Consider the following 6,193-nt stretch of genomic DNA (forward strand, 5'->3'; position numbering starts at 1 on the left):
GGTACCACTCCAGTGTTAATATCGTTTTATGATTTCTTGATACCAGCAAATGTGTACTTTTATCAATTGAAACTGATCTGTTTCATTCGTAAACCCAATCTACAAACGTCTTGTATATTATGAAATATATTTAGACTGAAGAGTTTTTTTTTGTTTTATACTTCCTATTAGATTGCGGTACATTTTTCCTTGGTACCACTTCAGTGCTTATTGTTTTATGATTTTTTGATACCAGCAAATATGTACTTTTACTAATTGAAACTGATCTATTTCACTCGTAAACCCAATCTACAAACGTCTTGAATATTATGAAATATTTTTAGACTGAAGAGTTTGGTAGAGTATGGTTTTTTACATCCTATTAGATTGCGGTACATTTCTCCTTCATTTTGTTGGTAAAATTCCAATGCTTATTGTTTTTGTGATTTCTTGATACCAGCAAATGTGTAATTTTATTCATTGAAACTAATCTGTTTCAGTCGTAAACTCAACCTTAGGTAATAATGAAACCATAATTTGAGATCTACCTTGTGTACGTCACAAAAAGGTAACAATAAAGATCCAACGCGAAATAACAAACATTAGTGTTCGGAGCAAGAGAATGGATCGGCATAGACTTCCTATTGGTTACAATCAATATTGTATAAATTATCATTAAAGCATCATCATCATCATCATTTCTAAGCGCACTGTTTTCTGTTTATGGTTTGTACTTGGGATTAAAAGAAAAAAGAAGAAAACAAATTTGTGGCTGGGGAGCATTGTGGCCCAGTGGATTAGTCTCCGGACTGTGAAACAGAGGGTCGTGGGTTCGAATCCCAGCCATGGCGTAATTTCCTTCGGCAATAAATTTATCCACATTGTGCCGCACTCAACCCAGGTGAGGTGAATGGATACCTGGCAGGAATTTATTCCTTGAAATGCGTGTTCGCTGTAATCTTAGTAATTACGGCTGCCAAGCTACAGATGGGGTAATAATATCCGAGTCCTTTGGAAGCGCAGAGAGACATTATTCATAATTGTGATATGCGCTATACAAGAACTGTGTATTATTATTTATTATTATCATCGTCATCATCATTATTATGATTATTCCTACTACTACTATTACTACTTCTACTACTACTACTACTACTACTTCTTGTGGTGATAACTGCAAGCGTAGGCTATACTATACACGTGACCACTTCTTCTGAGAAGCTATGGTTGCTACCAAGATGTCGGAGCAATGATGATGATAATAATAATACATAGCATAAGGCGCTTATACTGGTGTTTCTAAGCGCACCGTGTTCTGTTTATGGTTATACTTGGGATTAAAAGAAAAAAGAAGAAAAAATGTGGCAGGGGAAAATGACACAGCTAATGCAACTATACTAATAATGAAAAAATATAAACTGGTGTGCACCTCCAATTGATCGACCCACAACTGTGAATCATTTATTAAACAGGTAGGTTTTGAACTGATTCACAGACTTGGCATTATGCCTGTAAGATGGTAGCTTATTCCAGGGGCCACGGAACGGTTTTCAAAGTGGGGGGGGGGGGGGCTGACCATGCAGAAAATCATAATCATTGGGTCATTTTTACGTTTTTGTACACGGTTTTCGAAAAAAGTGGGGGGGGGGGGCTGAAGCCCCCCCAGCCCCCCCCCCCCCGCTTCCGCGGCCCCTGTATTCCAAAGGGAAGGGGCAATTAATGAAAAAGCGCGGTCACCATAGTGATGATGTTGTTGCAGCTAACCTAATAAATGTCTGTTGTATATAGTGTTATAAGAACTGACTAGTCTGTGATTTGCCTCCAATTCATGATCAAACCACTATTACTACCAGGGGCCGCGGAACGGTTTTCAAAGTTTGGGGGCTGAGCCAAAATTGGGGGGGGGGGGGGCTGACCATGCGAAAAATTACAATTCTATAGTCATTTTTTCGTTTTTGTACACGGTTTTGGAAAAAAGTGGGGGCTAAAGCACGCTAAAGCACGCCCCCCCCCCCCCGCTTCCGCGGCCCCTGAGTGCTACTACTACTACTACTTCTTCTACTATACTACTACTACTACCACCACTACTAGTAACTACTACTACTAATACTGCTACTAGTAACTATACTACAACTACTACTACTACTACTACTGCTGCTGCTGCTGCTGCTGCTGCCACTACTACTACACTCTAAATTTCAAGGATTTAGAATAAATTCAGATCGGCTTTGAATATATAATGTATTATCAATTTACTCTTAGAGATTAACCTCTAATTCCCAATGGAGTTGATTTAAAACATTTCAGCATCGTATTCAAATCAACAGGGGGGGGGGGTATAGTTGTGTTTCTACTTTCTTATCTCCATTTCACAACATGCTTAGATCTATGATTATCATTGAACTCATTCCAAATGACACTGTATTGTTCAATAGCGCCATCTGTGGTATGGGGAATTAATTGAAGGAGGAACTCCTTCACCTGCAACGTTCGGCGGCTTGCGTAACTCTAAGGTACCAGATAATCATGACAATACTGATTTGATCATTATTATTTACTAGGACAACTGATGGGGGAATGGTTAATAGTGGTGAGATGTGCGGAATAATTATTGTAGATGCTCCATCAAAAACAGAGAGGAAGAGAGAGAGAGAGAGAGAAAGAGAGAAAAAATATTACTATATGAAAACACACACGGGCCTTATAAACTCTACATTTTAAAAATCGATTGCTTCATTTGAAAAAATAAAGAATAATATAATTAACATTCATAAAAGAACAAATGAGCAAGAGTCATTTAAGACGACTATCATTCATAATTAATTTCCAATCATTTCGTTTCTTTACAATATGATTTACGGTTTGGAGTATATGCATAGATACTCAGAAGTGATTATTTAGAATATAAAAAAATGAAATGAAAAAAGATAAAAAATAAATAAAAATAAAATAAATAAAATAAAAATAAAACAGAATACAATACATTTTAATAAATAGAATAGAACAGAACAGAACAGAATAGAACATAATTATAATAGAATATAATAGAATAAAATAGAAATGGTTAATTGATGACATACATGACTGGCAGCCAGTGGCTGAATATTCATGTTTACATAGCATAAGAATGTACAATACAAAGACATTATACGAAGAGTAGATAATTAAATAAAACACTATTATTATGATAAGTATTCGATCCATAAATTGCTCCAAAATATTTATTATAGCATATCAAATCATTCAATTTTGGAGAAGGATTTTGTAACTTTATTAAAGTTTTATATACCAATTTAGAAAGCGCGGTAATGAATCGGGGTCTGTCATCGGGTTATTTTCCCGTTGAAAGAGGTGTTAGGCAGGGAGACCCATTGAGTCCTTATTTATTTGTTTTAGCTATAGAGACATTTGCCATAAATATTCGTGAAAACAAGACAATACATGGTTTAAAAATATCGGACAATTTAGAATTGAAATTGTCGCTGTATATATACGGACGACATAACGGTTTTCCTTTCAGACAATATTTCATTTAGACACCTTTTGAATACACTTCAGAATTTCCGAAAGGAATCATCACTCTCTATCAATATTTTCAAAACAAAGGCAATGTGGATAGGAGCCGTTAAAGATAATCAATATTCACTAGAGAATATCCAGTTCGAGAAGTCTTTGACAATTCTCGGGGTAAATATAGCTTATGCACCCGATGTTTTTTTCTTTACAATTGCAAAGAACACTTGATAAAATTAGAGTACAGTTGAATTTATGGAAATCTCGTCATTTATCTTTAATAGGCAAAATACAAATTGTCAAAACCTTTGCCTTTTCGAAATTACTTTACCTTGCAAGTTTGTCAAAAATCCCAGATTATTATATAAAAGAAGTTAATAAGTTAGTTTTTGGGTTCATTTGGAACGGCCCTGACAGGATCAAAAGGGGGATACTTGTTAAGCAGTATGAAGATGGGGGGCTCAAAATGATATGCTTAAAATCTCTTCTACAAGTGCAAAAAGTCAAGTGGATACAAAGAGTTTTTACATCCAATTCAAAGGGATGGAAGATTATCCTGTTGACACTGCTTCAAAATGTAGGTGGTGACTTTATTGCAATTATGATCTTAATATTTTAAACCTGACAATTCCTGAATGGTATAAAGATTTCATGGTTAGTTGGAGCACAGTATTTCAAAAAAAAACATAAAAATATGTAACCAAATACTATGGAATAATAGATGCATATTACAAAATGGAAAATCTTTTTATAAGCCAGAGATAAAAAAAACAAAGGTTTTGTTAAAGTGTCACATATGTTGGATGAGTATGGCAGACCATTAAGATGGAAAGATGCCAAAAATAAAGGCTTAACATTTGTTGAATACTTTTTGCTTCTTGATTGTTACAAGTTTATGCCATCAAAATGGAAAGTATTTTTTCTATCTCAAAACTTTCATCCCATTGTCGACAACATTTCATTGTTTCCAACTTTAACTATTGATGGCATCACTAGAAAAGTAACGGGTGTACCAAAGTAATTTTTTTACACATTTTTTATGAAGGAAAATAACCCATCAATTTCGAATATATTTACACGTTTAAAAGACACTTATGGGTTTCAACAAGAAGAAGTATAAGAGAACTCTTAAAACTACCTCTACGTACTACTATAGATACGAGACTTCGAGCTTTACAGTTCAAGATTATTAATAATTTGATTCCTACCAAGGTTTGGTTATTCCGTATTAACAAGGTAACTGATACACTTTGCGCATTTTGTAAAGTATCACCAGAAACTCTAGTGCATCTTTTTTATTCTTGCCATGTCGTTAACCAATTTTGGAATAATGTTGGTACACTTTTTGCTTCACTAGATCTTCCTGATTTCCTTTCAGAAAGATATGTTCTTTTTGGTATCTGTAAGCCCCAAATTCCCAGAAATATATTCATATTGAACTTTCTGCTCCTGTCAGGTAAACAATATATTTTTAGATGTCGATGTGACGAAACAAAACCTACTCTCCCCCATTTTTGTAACTTTCTTTTATCATTTGAAACTGTTGAACATACCATAGCACAGAGGAAATGCAAATTAGACAAACATGATGGCAAGTGGGCTATCATTCTGAATACTTTAAAGAGGCGATAAAGCAGAAGGCTGTTTTTGTTATGTTTATTTATATTTTTATATAGGCCAAGTGCCTGATTTTTTTTGTGTTGTTGTAAACAAACATATATGTTTTTTTTATTTTATACTATTTTGTATGTTAGACGTGTTATTTTATATGCCAACGTCATCTGAACTTTTATATGTGATCCATTATATCATGAATGTTTTGTTATGTATATTTTGATGAAAAGGATCAATAAAACATGAATTACAAAAAAATATCAAATTACGTGAAGGAGTTCTGAGTGTAAGTAAATTATATAAATCACATTAAATCAATATTCCATAAATAGAAAAGAAGAATGAATTTGATGAAATGAACTAAGAAAAGAAAAGAAAATCATATTCAGCAAATTGAAACTTGAATGGTCAAGTCCACCCCAGAAAACAGTTGATTCGAACAAATAGAGAAAAATCAAATATGAATAACGTTGAAAATTTCATCAAAATCGGATGTAAAATAAGAAAATCACGACATTTAAAGTTTCGCTTATTTTTCACGAAACAGTTCTATGCTCAACTCGGTGATATGCAAATGAGAGAGTCGATGATGTCACTCACTCACTATTTCTTTTGTTTTTTATTGTTTGAATTATACAATATTTCAAATTTTACGAATTTGACAATTAGAACCTCCTTGCCTGATCCACAAAATGTTAAAATAATGGAATTCCACGTGTTCAGGGAGGAATGAAACTTCGTTTCACATGACAATGACGAGAAAATAAAAATATTTAATATAATCAAATACAAAATAACTAGTAAGTGGGTGGTGTCATCAGTCTCCACATTTGCATATCAAACAGGATGTGCATATAACTGTTTTGTGAAATTAAGCGAAACTTTAAAACATAACTATCTTATTTTACATCCGATTTTGATAAAATTTTCAGTGTTATGCTTGTTTGAATTTTCTCTTTCTATTCAAATCAGCTTTTTGTTGGGCAGTTGGGGTGGACTTGTCCTTTAAAAAGTGATCATGATGCCGGATGGCACTGTAAATTATTAGTTAACAATGTAAATCATGTTATCTTTAGAAACAGGTTGG

The sequence above is a fragment of the Lytechinus pictus genome, chromosome 14, assembly GCF_037042905.1.
Source record: "Lytechinus pictus isolate F3 Inbred chromosome 14, Lp3.0, whole genome shotgun sequence".
Lineage (NCBI taxonomy): Eukaryota > Metazoa > Echinodermata > Echinoidea > Temnopleuroida > Toxopneustidae > Lytechinus > Lytechinus pictus.